This window comes from Ambystoma mexicanum, chromosome 8 (genome assembly GCF_040938575.1).
Source record: "Ambystoma mexicanum isolate Mex_15411 chromosome 8, UKY_AmexF1_1, whole genome shotgun sequence".
NCBI lineage: Eukaryota > Metazoa > Chordata > Amphibia > Caudata > Ambystomatidae > Ambystoma > Ambystoma mexicanum.
Window position 1 is genome coordinate 868,708,508 of NC_090929.1, and position 16,920 is coordinate 868,725,427.

Sequence of the window (16,920 nt, forward strand, 5' to 3'; positions counted from 1 at the left end):
GCGATGGGCTGGAAGGCAGCCCAACGCTCCAGGATAGAGACATGGTGGGCCGACCTCCTGAAGTGGGCAGAAGCAGAAACGGCAGCCTGGTACGAAGCAATCAGTAAGGAAGGGAGGAGGAAGCGGGACCCCTGATAGCATGGAGACAACTGGTGGCCACGATGGTGGCACCCTCCCAGGCCAAATCTAGTGAAGATGATACAAGGGAGACTAATGTGAAAGACAGGCCCGGAGATACGCAAGCAGATGGCATTGAAATAGGTGCTCGAGTTGAGGGGGCGGGAGGGGAGAGGACTGAGATGTAAAACATGTGAATATAATGACTTGAAACTTATATGTGAATGTCCTCAATGTTGGTAACCTTTGGAGTGTTGTTAACGAGCATAATAAAATAGTTAAAAACATTTTTTTTAAAACTGTGGGTTACTTTTCTTTCATTTTTACTCCCAACTTCAAAAAATAGGGAGTAACATATTCCCTCTTCAAAATCTATGCAGATCCCTGACCACCAGCCAGCATGCCAAACACCAACCGGAATCTTACCCAGAACACGGAGCCCAGTTTCTTCTGATCTGCATTGATGAACGCAGAAGCATGAGATTTTTTTTTGGGGGGGGTTTTTGTTTATAGTTACATAGCAACTTTTACAAATGATTTCTTTGGGGTTTAAAACAGCATAATTAATACAAGTTTTACATAACATATTTTCCTCCATACGAAATTCATATTTACCACCTATAATTCAGTTTTTACAACGCTGTACAGTTAAAAGAAAAAAAGATAAAAATCGTTTACACCAATTCTGAATGTCCCTTACAACATATCCTGATACTTTCCATTCATAAAAATTGCACTAACTGCTTTGATCGCATGCCCTGTAGAATAGGCCATTTACCCTTTATTTAAAGACAACAATAGGTCTTTAAGAACCTGACTATGGCAATCTGTAGTTTGATTCTTTTACTGTGTAACATATCGAGCCACAAAAGCTCTAAATCAACACATTCTGTATTTGGTACATACATGCTAAAGTGACTAATACATTCGTTCCTGAGTCCGTTACACCTTGTCAGTAGATGCTCCAAGGTCTCCAGATTTTCCTTTTGTTAACAAAATCCACAAAAGGAATATCCCTTACTCTGACCACTTCTAATATCTACTATTTGTCCCGTACCTAACACATTGAAGCAAAATCTCATATACTCATGTCTCCAGGTTTTATCGGGAATATTTTAATAGATATGGTGCAAGCTCCCCCATTTTTTTATATTCCAAGATCATATGGTTTTATAAATGAGTCATCCTAACCTCTTGGACAGTTGAATTCCAATCGGAATGAGGCAAGAGTTTTTTTTTCATTTTCATTGGGTTCGTAATAAGTGTATCTCTATAGATCCCTAATTTGTCCAGAATTTAATTTGCTTCTTCCAAGTACCCTGAGGTACTTTGATGTAGGAGCGCCACTCCTAATGCCTCTGCCCATTATATCATATAGAGTAGTATCTTTGCTAATTAACAGCTTCCTGAATAAGGCCATTCTGCGCCATTCTATGGTACTTCTAATCGAATGCAAGCCAATCTCATATCTTAATGCTACCAAAGGCATGCATTTTGGCAAGCAATGTACCATCGTTTTTACGATTTTGGATTCAAATGCAGTTACTTCCATCCGGCACCATAACGGTGCAAGTTCTAATCCATGGCACAGTTGAGGCACTATTCTGTTTTTATACAGGCAAATACAGGGCAATAAAGAGAATTTACCATATTTTCCATCAACTTTACGTAGTTGAGAAACCATAGGAGTGATTTTCGATTCCAATAAAGCCCTAAAGTTTGCCTTGTTCTTGGTTCCAAAAACTGGGTAGCCCAGATATCTTATTACATTCCTTGTCAGTAATTTTTCGTGATTTAGAAATAGAGTGTTCATTTTTTGTTTTTTTCTTATTTGACAAACAAACAATCGTTGTTTTTGAATAATTAATTTTTAGTGCATTTTTGATAATGTATTCTTTAAAATCAGTTATGAGTCGTTGGTGGCCTATGGAGGTGCGATCATAGAGAGTCACGTCATCTACATCGGCAGTCCACTGGATCTTGGTTCCCTCCACATTAGATGAATTTACAACTAATTTTTTAAAACTCTCTCCTATATCGGAGAAGTATAAATTGAGTAAAGTTGGAGCATGTATGCAGCCCCTCCTAAGTCCATTTTTAACCCTTATTTCTTGGGACAAATTTCCTTCCATACTAAGTCGGATCTTAATTCTAGAGTCCTGGTGCATGTTGTAAACAATTGACAATAGAGAATCAGGCATCCCAAGGTGTGTTAATTTTGTCCACAATATTGATCTATCGACTAAATCGAAAGCAGATGTTAAGTCAATTGACGCCAAGTAGATAGGGAGATTTCGGGGAGTCCATGCCACTCTTTGCATAATATTTATTAAAAGACTTCCTGCATCAGTACCTACATTCCTTCTAAAGCCAAACTGAAAGGGCGACAGAATATTACACAGATTCCAGTTCCGAATACGCTCTAAAACTAGGCTTGCAAATATTTTGTAATCAACATCCAAAAGGGCTATTGGCCTATAGCTAGTTGGTAAAGCCCTGTCCCCTTTCTTGTAAATTAGGACTACATAACACATTCTCCAGCTATTTGGAATTAGATGTTTCTTTATGATGTCTTTAAAAAAGAAAAATAGCATTTTGGCCCATAAGTTAGCTTTCTCTTTCATAACCCTGTTGCAGAGTAAGTTTGGCCCGGGGGCCCTGGATGGAGAGTTTTTCACAATAATATATTCAATATCTTTAACACAAAAGGGAATATTCCATGTGGCATCTTCAGTCTCTGGTTACGGGACCCATACCACAGTTGGTGGAGGATACAGGCTACTAAAGTGTCCTTCCCACTTCTCTGCATTAACACAAGTTGTCAGAACTTTTGTTTGGGCTTGCCCTCCATTGTTAACCAGTGCCCAGAATCTGCGGGTATTTACATCGTACAACGCTCTTAGCATAGCCTCTGCATCTCCCTGAACGAGCTTTGCGTGCATACACCTTAACTTCGATTTCCATTTATTTTTTATTTCGTGAAGTTCCTGGACTTCCTCCATTGTAGGAGGGCTTGCACAATGCCTACGAAAACCAGAGACTTCACAATTTCTTCCCTGCTTCAGTGTTCTCATTTCAACAGAGAATGCGTGCTTGTGCCCTCCCGTACTTTTTACCTTATATTTGATTCCCGCTTTATCTCTGATTACGGATTCGATGTAATATCCAAAGGAGTCGTGACAGTACATTTTTTTTTTTGGGCATACATATTATTTTCAAAATCTGCCTGGAATAGTACATTTACTTTCTCGATGTTCGTTTTATGCCGGGAGATTCTGTTGAAATTGGTATTCGTTTCCACTCTTATGTTATAGTATTTATCAGCCCCTTCATACATGTCTACCCACAATGTCATTATTAACATTTTATGATCACTCTCCTTTGTACCAATCAAAGCAAAATCCTGGGCAAGATTAAAAATGTTGGTACTTACAAAGATATAATCTATGTTGGATGCCCATTTACCATTAGACCATGTTGTTTTGTCCATTGAGTCTTCAATTAAGTCATTTACTCCTTGCAGGCCCCAACCTCCCAGGAAGACGGTCCATATGTCCCCCTGTTGACATTTCCACAAGTCAATTCTTTCACGAATTATACCACCAGACGTGTACTCATTTCTACCTTCGTCCAAGCATATTTCAGAATTATAATCCCCACACATGATTATGTGTAATTCCTCATTCATATCCTGACATTCTTGTATTACAGTGTCTATGGCATCGATAAATGCCTTTAGATCACCTTCAGGTTGCCAGTATATATTTAAAATTAAGAGGAGTATGGGTTGCTTCCTGCAACATATTTTACAACATATTTTAACAAGGGTGGCTATACATCCTTTACTTATATTAAAACATTTTAAGGTTTTAAAGTCAATATTGTTCTTCAAAGCAATTAAGAGACCCCCTGAAGGTATCCCCTTTAGCTTTTTCTGTGCTAGTTCCTGAAATACAGTAAAACCATCTAATACTATTGGGGTAACCACCCACGTTTCTTGTATACATAGGACAGAATATGTAGAGAGCACCGAACATGTATCATAAGAGTATAGCAAGGCTCGCGATCCCCTAGAATTCCATGATAGGAAGCTGAGGTTTGCCATACTCTAGGTCGAATCTTTCATTCCTTGAATTTTGGAGATTGATTCTTGCAGAGTCAGTGCAAGCCGCCTTAACTCAGCCATCTCATTTAAATGAGTCTCTACTGTTGAGCTTCTTTCTTCTTCTCGATTTTTCCTCCCTTGCGTCTCACTGGGATATCCTCCCATCTCTCTTCCCTGTTTTTTCCCCGAGCCCTGACTGAAGTCTATTAGGTCGTACCCAAATCGATGAAGTGCCACTCCTTCCGTAAGTGCCAGTTCATATGTGGCTCTTGAGTAGAACACAATCCTAACACAATCGTATCGTGTAGGGTGTATGTAATGAATGAGCTTAATATCACTTGATGTAATTAGGGAGAGCCGGGGTATCTCATTGAACAGGGAGAGTATCCATCCTCTGTGTAATAAGGAGGGACCTCCTATTGTGAGAATGAAATTTAATATGATGCTAGGGTCATCCACGAATTTCGGCTCTCTCCATTCTCTTTGATCTTCTGGCCAAGCACTATATAGAGTTTGCTCTTGCTCCTCTATCCTTGAGTTTCTACTAGTTTCCCCCTCCCTATTCTTCCCTCTCTCATTGTCCCTTTTCCCTTCCTTATCACAATTGTACTCCCTGCCTTGTTCATGGCCTTGCTTTATGTTCCACATTTCGGCTATCTCCCTAATCCGGTCTTCAAAATCCTTAGGCTCATTTCTAGATTTATTTACTATTGGCCCCCCATCCTTAAATTCCAATCCCGGTCCCTCCCACCTTCCTGTGTGTTTATCGGTACCGTCCCTTGTTTTTGTACGATCTCTCGTGTATCAGGACCAGCTTCATTCATTTGGGCCCTGTGTCCCTGCTCCTCCTGATTTTTATTTTCTTCCACAACTCCTTGCGAAACAAATCTCTGCTGTTGTCCCTCACAACCTTTATGAGCAAATGACGATGGTCCAGATGAAGGAGTAGATCCCAACGTAGAGGGGTTCTGCAGAATTTTGATAAGAGCCTCTTGTACCAATTTTTTAATATCTTCACTAGGTGTCATTTGCAGTTTACTACTATTTGTATTCTCACTACCATGCTCTCCCGCTGATTTCGTCTCCTCAGACTGTTTAGAGCTAATAAGATCTTTTTGGCTATCTACTGCCTTACTGGGTATTTCGACTTCTTCTGCTTTTTCCACCTTATCGGGGACTCTGTCCGCTATAGGCTTTTGCTTATTTTTTACACCAAAAAACTTCTGAATGCTCCTTTCCTCCTTAATAAATTTCGACTTAACTTTCGTTCTGTTTCTTTTGTATTTTTTATTATCATTTCTTTTATTTGCTTTGGACCCTTTATTTTTGGAATTAGCTTTGCTCATTTTCCCTTTATGATTCATACCTTCTGATAGTGTATTTGTGGCTTCTCCATATTCCTTACTGTTGTTCTCCGATTCGGTACCCACAGTAGTGTCCATTTCATTCTTTCTGAAAGAACCTTGTTTATCCTGTATTTCCTTCACCTCCAAAGCTATTTTGCTTTCTTCATTTAACTGGGTGAAGTCTAGTTGGCCTCCCTCTACTGATAGGCTACATATATCTTTAATGTTAGAGGAGGTATTTTTCATTTTAGGAGAAGGTTGATTTTTCGATTTTTTACACTCCATTGCAGTACTCCCCTTCTCACTCTTGGCTCTTCTCTTCAGGGCCCTTGCTCTCATTTTCTTTTCTCTGCGTGAAACGACATACACATACGGTGTCTCTTCTTCCTCTGCTTCTGATCACCTCCATTTTCCTGATTTTGTACTTGCATTTGGGCATCCTCATCCTCCATCACCTTCAGTAGTGCTAATTGACTATCCAGCAATTTTCCTACTTTCTGCTCTGTGGTCATTGTGTATTAATTTCTGTTTTCCCCTGCAGCCTCTCGCCTTGTTGCTCCACATTTTTAATTTTATCTTGGTTCATTAGTATCATTCTTTTCAATTCATTAGAATCTTCCCAAATTATTTTCCCATTACATTCATTCTCGCAAGGTTCTTTTTCTGTTTGGGAGCCTTTATTAAGCATTATCTTCTTACTCTTAGGGGGGTCTGTAGACGTTTCTTTTTTACTCATATTTAAGGCATGTACAAATCCCTCCAGCCTACTCATTTTTTCTGTACACTCTACCATCATGTATCTTAACTCCTCTATCTCACCATGAGTCCTTTCGTGCCCCTTATCCAGGAGGTTGAGTATCCTGGTTAGGACCAGAAAAGACTCAATTTCTGACATGATTTCAGCCCCTTCTAGTTCGTTGCTGGGCTGGGTATACATCAGTTCCTAAGTCTCATGACTCCTAGGGGGAACAGAGTTGGTCGGGCTAGAGCATTTGTTTGAAGTTGACTTGCCATCGCCCATTTCCCCACCTACAAAAATGGCCATTGTTTCACCATTTTGTTCTCATAATGGTCATGTTTTTTTAAGATCTCGTACTCATCCATTATTCCAATAGTGGATTTGTGTAGGTGTACATTTTCAAGTCCACCTCCCCTAGCCCTCGCAGGAGTGGAAGGGCCAGTCTGACACTTCTGTCTAACTCCGCACTTACTGCTGGGGCCAGGAGGGACCTGTCTGGCTGAAGTGTGGAGGGCAGGGAATCATCCATATTTAGTACCGACGGTTTTACCGGTATTTCTTGCATGCGTATGAAACTTTTCTGCGCTATCTGTTCAAGGAGGTCTGTCTTCTTGAATGATTCCATTTGTGCCATTATCCGATCACTAACTACATTTGTTAGTGGTGGAAACTCTACACCACTTAGTTCCCATTTGTCCATCTCAACCAACCCCAGGGCACCCCTAGTATCTTCATCATTCATTTTAGTGGGGAAGGGACTTATCACTAAGTGATTTATTGTCTGTGTAAATACAAAAGACCCACTTGATTGTATTTTGCCTTATCAATTTACCTCTTGTGTTTTGCTTTTCCACTTTTTTATGGGCCCCACACTGTGTTGGTATTGTGCCACTCCTTAGGGTTCCTACCATACTCCCCGTACAGGAACACCCTCTCACCACAGAGGACACGGGACTTTATTATTTTTTTTATTTACTTTTTTGCCGCCTGCTACTATGCGGCGAAATGAACAAGCCCTTCGACAGAGCCCGAGATACAAATTGATATTTCAATCGCGATACCTCTCATTCTACCTCTATGATGAGGACCAATTACAACCTCTCTCACCTCTCTCACTCGATGCTCATAATTACACTAACAGCTTTTCGTGGCCCCAAGCCCCAGACCCCCAGGACAAACATGAGAAACAGGCACTTCCAGGCACTTCTCAGTGCGTGCGTGCTGGTGAGCTTGGCAGTGCCTATTTGTCAACGTTTCCGGGTTTGTGGGCGGGGCTTGTCTCCTAAACACAGTGATCACAAGCACGGCAGGCACAGCAGGCTCTCCCCAGGCGAAACAGGCACTTCTCGGTGTACGCGACCAGTCGAGAATTTTCGACTGGTCCCAAGACTGTTTTACAACCAGCCCAAACAATGCTCTTGCAGAACCCAAAGAATGGACATTGAAATGGCGGAGGTGGTGTTTTATAGACCTATCAAGATAACATACCATAGTTTATAATTACCTACCACACCATGCCATGTCATACAATACTAAAACATATACAATAATATAACAGAATACATGAAATAACATTATCTTGGATGAGTAATGCTCTTTAGCTACCCACATAAGCTACTTACCAGATGATGTCTAACAGGTGTCTGTGTGCATATTACTGGGCACTACATCTTTGGTGCTTAATTGTTTATTTTCAACCGTTCTATAAATAATGGACCTTCCCGTGAGTGAAGGTTAGCATCAGGGTACTAATTACTTATATGAAAGTAGGTTAATATCCTCATTAATAGATTGATGATTACATTGTTTCATTTACTCAATTGTCTAATCATCAACCTTCCAACATATTGTTTTTATGTAGGATTCTTAATGAGTGTATTTGATGAGGTATGATAAATTGAATGTGCCCATGTGACTGTGATATATTTAATACAAAATAATAGAGTAAAAAATGAAAAGGTCTGTGTTTCTCTTTAAACGAATACGCACACCCCTGCACAGACACATTACGGCCAGAGCTCAAAGTACTTTCTGAACTTCCCTACCTGGCAAATAGACCTTTGTCAGGTTGCATAATCCCCATGCGGCTGACATACATTACAATGCACATTTTTTCAGACTGAATAACAAGCCTGTTTTGTTCATGTAGATGCAACTTTTAGAAAGTATAATAGCAGGATAAAGTGTCCTTATGACTTCTCCTGATTCAGAGGCAGGCACTTTTTTTCTGCTATGCAAATTTTACATTCAATGCCGGAAAGCACTATGGAATATCAATGAGAAGTCAGGTTTACTCAAGTGAGCCAAACAGCAGGAAACAAGACTTGGAGCAGAAGTGTGCGTTTCAGAAATGAAACGAGAATGGGCCATTGCAGAATAAATGAAAGAATATATATTTTTCCACTGTCATTTTGCTGCTTTCTAAAGGCTGCTACCTCCCTGTATTTGTGTCGGGTTTGTCTCCATCATTTCTTCCTCTTTGTTTCTTTTTTTTGTTCTCCTCGCCTTTCTTAGTTCATCTCCCACGTCGCATTCTATCCATCTTCTATCATCCGCTCCTCGGAGTCTATATTAGGCCCATGTAGAACAATAACGTGTACAAGAAATCTCTTAGATGTAATTAATGTACACTGGATGCACACTTTTCCATTTAATATGTATTGTATATGTGTATAGACAGAAAGGGGATCAGGATTTGAAGCAGGATTCTCAGAGAGTAGGAATAGATAGACAGGTGAAACTGTGAACAGTTGGACAGATCGAATAGATCGATAGCTGGGCAGGAAGGCCCATGCTGTGTGTGGATTTCTAAGGAGATGTTGATTAATGTAGAGCTATATACAGAAATACATCTAAACTATATCTTTCAAGTTGCTAAACCAGTGTACCTTTATTTGCTTATCCTAGTGACCTGGCTGAAAACCCTACTGATAGTTTTCCCAATAAAGTCAGGTGTGGCCAAGACTTGCTCCCCATGCAGCATAACATGTATTTTCTCCGACTACACCTCTCAATCCGTTTTTAGTAAAGGACTTCATTCAATCAAGTTACCTAAACTCCACACTCTGAAAAAAGAATCTCTACTCACAGTAAACGTTAACAATAGGTGTCAATAATGGTATTGTAGGCACTTTTCTCATTGAAATACCGCAACCTAATCGATGTTAGATTTTGAAGATATCTTAGCGTGGTCGAGTTGGTTCGAATCTTTATTCTGGATTCACCTGTACTTTAACAATTATTAGACCACATCCACCATACTGATGCCCTCCCATATAAAGATCCTCCGGTAAACTCCAAAAGAAGCCACGTCTACTTTTGAAATGCTTACACAGCACCTCCAACTATCAATTTAGCAGTTTTCTTTTTTTTTTTTTGTTATGGGAAAGAGGAAGAAAGATTCCATCCCAGAGAACCCAGGGAACATCTTATAAATCCGCCATACATATTGCCCCACCATTTTCATACTGTTTGTGCAAAATTATGTCCTCCCTTCTCATTGCAGCCACTAGTTCATTTCCTGCTAATGTTAGCCTTTGAAGACCCTGTACCCCTACTAATGCCCTGTGAATTAAATAATTTCAGTGTTATCAATTAAACATATGTGTGTTACATAATCAACATAACACTGGAATTTTTGAAAGTCCTAATCTCCATGTAAAGTTTTTGATTTTTCCTAACTCACTCCAGACGTCTCCCTGTAAAAATGTTACTAAAGTCAAAGATCGACATAGATGCTGAGCAGTCTCCTCAAGGACTATACATTCTAGAATGTAGGTTACACATAATATACCCATAGATTCTCCACGGGAATGCTGACTGATTGCAAAGTGCTCCCTTTACGTTGGTAGAATGTGACCAGGTTCAGAAGCTGAATTAGGGCTTCATTCAACTAGAGCACCTTCAACCACATTCCTTTCTAAAGCCCGAGCCTCACGCTGAAGACCAGGTCTTCTTTGTTCAGGGTTGTATTCGGCGGTGGGCACATGGATGTGCTCATTTGTGCTCATGGCATTACCTGCCCGGCAATTTTAGACCAGTTCTGGTCAGTGTGGCTAGGATGTCTGGAGTAAATCCAGATGTTGAACTCCTGTATGATAAGAATCCCACAAATGCTCAATGCCGCCACTGCCATCGATTGGCCGACCATCTTAACATTTAGATTGATATATTTCAGTGATTAGGGTACATGCCACCAATGCTCATTAAAATTCCTCAATGAAGTGAAGGACCTAGATTACTGCCTTGTTGATGTATTAATGATAGCTACCAGAAAACAGAGTGAAGAAATCCTGCAGAAGAAGCTGTAACACTTGCTGAGACCTCACACGATCCTGAAACCTTGGGAAACCAGACTTTCTTTTTTTAAATTTTTTTTTTTATTTCTTGTATATAATCAAAATAAGATTTTTACAAGGACTCAAAAACATTTCGGTAGCACGAAAGAAAAGTTCATGATAGATATCACCAAGGGGACAAGAACAAAACAGTGCTTCCACCAAAAGGAGTGTTCGATTGAATTTTTTCAATCGCTAAATTCAAAAGTTTAGCAGACGCCGTGTGCCATCGTGTCTTGCCCCCAGTGATTAAACGATTCCACCAGATTTCTTCATTACCCGCAAACGTATTTACAGTCAGAGGGCTGAAAAAGGCGATCCTTGCTTGTTGCACAGCGGGACAGCGCATTAGCAGATGCCTGATGGATTCTGTTTCTTCAGGGTTTTTACACAGTCTACAGGCTTTTACCATAGATCCTGTTCTGATCGCAAGAATTTCCTGCGTCGCAGGAACATTGAGGCGGGCTTTTAAGAAGATTCTCATCAATGATTTATTAGGATATCTCTTACAATATGTCATTGGTTCTTTCAGTTTGTTAATGGTCGTTAGAAGATGGGCTAGAAGTTTATTGCGTGCTGTTTTTTCCATAGTCAGAATCCAGTCTGTAAATTGCATTTTGGTTTTGATCCTAGCAGGATTATTCTTTAGATCTTCCTTGCTGCATGCAATTTCCTGTAGTTTTAGGTTTTGATCCAGAGCCCATTTGGTCATGGTCCAGTTATTGCCCTTTTCAATCTCTTCCCCAATCATGCGATACATTTCAAGGCTCTCTGGATGAATGACTTTCCTTTATAATTGTAGTGAGGAGATATCCACCACAGCTTTTAAGGAGACAAGACTTTCATACTTTACAGATTGAGTCAAAGGAAAGGTGTTCATCTTTATTTTACCATGTAGGGAAAACATGATAACACAGCGGCCATGGCTCCCCCGCCACTCAGTTCCAGTCAACGAGGTGAGCCATTTTCTGTGAGCAATAACCTGTGGCACTAAGACAGCTGCCAAGCCATAGACCTACAGCTGTGAATCCCAAATCGGAGTAAACCTGCAAGTACAGCAACGTGTGTTTCTCGCTTCCCCTCTGCGAGTTTCACCATTTCGTTAATTCTCAGCAACCATCCTTGATTATTAGGGCATCTCTGGGTTGACTTAGAATTTAGATGTTTCCAAGTCTTCTTTTTAAATAGTATGAAGAAGATTTGCCATGAAATATATGAATTCACACAAGTTGACCATTAGGGAATGGATATGTAAACAAAGGAGAGACTCCCAATGTCTCAGTCGGCAGAGAGGATAATAAAGCCGATGAAGGGCCTCAAGTGAGCAAACAAAATATTTATTCTGTTAAAGGAGACAAACATTGGCTTTTCACATAGGTAAACACGCTTTCCAAACATTATTACGTGGTGAGAGTACTAACATCTTCCATTAACAGGAAACTCTCTTAAAGTGATGTAGTGCTTTTCTCAGCAGCTTTAAAACAAAATGCATAACATATCCTCGTGATGTGCAATTGAACATCTAAAAACATACAAAGTAATAAAATATATATATATATATATATATATATATTCAGTGCCTTTGTTAAAGGGACATTATGGTTAAGTTGCACTAATAAAAACCTATGAAAATCATTGAAACCTTTGTTAAAATTACGTTATGGTTGCAATGCAAAATTGAAAAACCAAAGAAATGTGCCACTTATGGCAAGCTATGTACCCATAACTAGCGCAACTGCCATGCATTGTTAAGACTAACACCCAGGTCATCCACGATGACATCTGAAATGGCGTCATCACTGTATTACAGTGGCGTCATGAAGTGTTCTGACATTTGCTAACAGACCACCACATCCACGGTAAAAGTGATGCACATTTAAATAGTTTGCAAACATCACAGTGCATCCCAATAGCGAGCCCTGCTGCATGGATGTTCGCGATTGACGAACATGTCCACAACTAACTGACACACTTTTAATTTGTTTGCGAATGTCAGGGCCCGACTGTTGTCATTGGATCGCATCTGCGTGACATCAATGGGTGCCCTAATGCTCGTGAATGCTGTGACGTGGTCGCACATGGCCACAAACGTCATGACATCACTGCGCCTGTGCAGCATAATGATATGTCTGTGGTCGATGTACAGACTTCACAAATATTTTAAAATCCAATTTGCACCGACACGACCAACTCTCGTGTTCAAAAGTTCAATCTTTACTCTTCAACAACTGTGACTAGAATTCTTTGTTGTTCGCTGAAATCTTTACAATTTTTAACAGCCCTTTTCGGCCTCTGAACTCCATGGAAAGGAGGAACAACTACAGACGGTTCCTCCAATGGGACCGACCCATTTTGTTTAGTCATTCTCAATCTGGCAGACCTCTGGGAGCAGAAAATCACTGAAAATATCATCAGTTATGGCCATCCATCCCTCTTTGGGGCAACCAGCACAACCACCTGGAGGACCTGGACAATGGAATAGGGGCAATGCAGCAGATGAGCTGCAGGAGGAAGATGAGGATGAGTGCTAATTAACAGCTTCCTGAATAAGGCCATTCTGCGCCATTCTATGGTACTTCTAATCGAATGCAAGCCAATCTCATATCTTAATGCTACCAAAGGCATGCATTTTGGCAAGCAATGTACCATCGTTTTTACGATTTTGGATTCAAATGCAGTTACTTCCATCCGGCACCATAACGGTGCAAGTTCTAATCCATGGCACAGTTGAGGCACTATTCAGTTTTTATACAGGCGAATACAGGGCAATAAAGAGAATTTACCATATTTTCCATCAACTTTACGTAGTTGAGAAACCATGGGAGTGATTTTCGATTCCAATAAAGCCCTAAAGTTTGCCTTGTTCTTGGTTCCAAAAACTGGGTAGCCCAGATATCTTATTACATTCCTTGTCGGTAATTTTTCGTGATTTAGAAATAGAGTGTTCATTTTTTGTTTTTTTCTTATTTGACAAACAAACAATCGTTGTTTTTGAATAATTAATTTTTAGTGCATTTTTGATAATGTATTCTTTAAAATCAGTTACGAGTCGTTGGTGGCCTATGGAGGTGCGATCATAGAGAGTCACGTCATCTACATCGGCAGTCCACTGGATCTTGGTTCCCTCCACATTAGATGAATTTACAACCAATTTTTTAAAACTCTCTCCTATATCGGAGAAGTATAAATTGAATAAAGTTGGAGCATATATGCAGCCCTGCCTAAGTCCATTTTTAACCCTTATTTCTTGGGACAAATTTCCTTCCATACTAAGTCAGATCTTAATTCTAGAGTCCTGGTGCATGTTGTAAACAATTGACAATAGAGAATCAGGGATCCCAAGGTGTGTTAATTTTGTCCACAATATTGATCTATCGACTAAATCGAAAGCAGATGTTAAGTCAATTGACGCCAAGTAGATAGGGAGATTTCGGGGAGTCCATGCCACTCTTTGCATAATATTTATTAAAAGACCTACTACATCAGTACCTACATTCCTTTTAAAGCCAAACTGAAAGGGCGACAGAATATTACACAGATCCATCCAGTTCCGAATACGCTCTCAAACTAGGCTTGCAAATATTTTGTAATCAACATCCAAAAGGGCTATTGGCCTATAGCTAGTTGGTAAAGCCCTGTCCCCTTTCTTGTAAATTAGGACTACGTAACACATTCTCCAGCTATTTGGAATTAGATGTTTCTTTATGATGTCTTTAAAAAAGAAAAATAGCATTTTGGCCCATATGTTAGCTTTCTCTTTCATAACCCTGTTGCAGAGCAAGTTTGGCCCGGGGGCCCTGGATGGAGAGCTTTTCACAATAATATATTCAATATCTTTAACACAAAAGGCAATATTCCATGTGGCATCTTCAGTCTCTGGTAACGGGACCCATACCACAGTTGGTGGAGGATACAGGCTACTAAATTGTCCTTCCCACTTCTCTGCATTAACACAAGTTGTCAGAACTTTTGTTTGGGCTTGCCCTCCATTGTTAACCAGTGCCCAGAATCTGCGGGTATTTACATCGTACAACGCTCTTAGCATAGCCTCTGCATCTCCCTGAACTAGCTTTGCGCGCATACACCTTAACTTCGATTTCCATTTATTTTTTATTTCGTGAAGTTCCTGGACTTCCTCCATTGTAGGAGGGCTTGCACAATGCCTACGAAAACCAGAGACTTCACGATTTCTTCCCTGCTTAAGTGTTCTCATTTCAACAGAGTATGCATGCTTGTGCCCTCCCGTACTTTTTACCTTATATTTGATTCGCGCTTTATCTCTGATTACGGATTCGATGTAATATCCAAAGGAGTCGTGACAGTACATTTGTTTTTTTGGGCATACATATTATTTTCAAAATCTGCCTGGAATAGTACATTTACTTTCTCGATGTTCGTTTTATGCCAGGAGATTCTGTTGAAATTGGTATTCGTTTCCACTCTTATGTTATAGTATTTATCACCCCCTTCATGCATGTCTACCCACAATGTCATTATCAACATTTTATGATCACTCTCCTTTGTACCAATCAAAGCAAAATCCTGGGCAAGATTAAAAATGTTGGTACTAACAAAGATATCATCTATATTGGATGCCCATTTACCATTAGACCATGTTAGTTTGTCCATTGAGTCTTCAATTAAGTCATTTACTCCTTGCAGGCCCCAACCTCCCAGGAAGACGGTCCATATGCCCCCCTGTTGACATTTCCACAAGTCAATTCTTTCACAAATTTTACCACCAGACGTGTACTCATTTCTACCTTCGTCCAAGCATATTTCAGAATTATAATCCCCACACATGATTATGTGTAATTCCTCATTCTTATCCTGACATTCTTGTATTACAGTGTCTATGGCATCGATAAATGCCTTTATATCACCTTCAGGTTGCCAGTATATATTTAAAATTAAGAGGAGTATGGGTTGCTTCCTGCAACATATTTTAACAAGGGTGGCTATACATCCTTTACTTATATTAAAACATTTTAAGGTTTTAAAGTCAATATTGTTCTTCCAAGCAATTAAGAGACCCCCTGAAGGTCTCCCCTTTAGCTTTTTCTGTGCTAGTTCCTGAAATACAGTAAAACCATGTAATACTATTGGGGTAAACGCCCACATTTCTTGTATACATAGGACAGAATATGTAGAGAGTACCGAACATGTATCATAAGAGTATAGCAAGGCTCGCGATCCCCTAGAATTCCATGATAGGAAGCTGATTTTTGCCATACTCTAGGTCGAATCTTTCATTCCTTGAATTTTGGAGATTGATTCTTGCAGAATCAGTGCAGGCCGCCTTAACTCAGCCATCTCATTTAAATGAGGCTCAAATGAGTTGAGCTTCTTTCTTCTTCTCGATTTTTCCTCCCTTGCGTCTCACTGGGATATCCTCCCATCTCTCTTCTCTGTTTTTTCCCCGAGCCCTGAATGAAGTCTACTATGTCGTACCCAAATCGTTGAAGTGCCACTCCTTCCGTAAGTGCCAGTTCATATGTGGCTCTTGAGTAGAACGCAATCCTAACACAATCATATTGTGTAGGGTGTATGTAATCAATGAGCTTAATATCACTTGATGTAATTAGGGAGAGCCAGGGTATCTCATTGAACAGGGAGAGTATCCATGCTCTGTATAATAAGGAGGGACCTCCTATTGTGAGCATGAAATTTAATATGATGCTAGGGTCATCCACGAATTTCGGCTCTCTCCATTCTCTTTGATCTTCTGGCCAAGCACTATATAGAGTTTGCTCTTGCTCCTCTATCCTTGAGTTTCTACTAGTTTCCCCCTCCCTATTCTTCCCTCTCTCGTTGTCCCTTTTCCCTTCCTTATCACAATTGTACTCCCTGCCTTGTTCATGGCCCTGCTTTATGTTCCACATTTTGGCTATCTCCCTAATCCGGTCTTCAAAATCCTTAGGCTCATTTCTAGATTTATTTACTATTGGCCCCCAGTCCTTACATTCCGCTCCCGGTCCCTCCCACCTTCCTGTGTGTTTATCGGAACCGTCCCTTGTTTTTGTATGATCTCTCGTGTATCAGGACCAGCTTCATTCATTTGGGCCCTGTGTCCCTGCTCCTCCTGATTTTTATTTTCTTCCACAACTCCTTGCGAAACAAATCTCTGCTGTTGTCCCTCACAACCTTTATGAGCAAATGACGATGGTCCAGATGAAGGAGTAGATCCCAACGTAGAGGGGTTCTGCAGAATTTTGATAAGAGCCTCTTGTACCAATTTTTTAATATCTTCACTAGGTGTCATTTGCAGTTTACTAC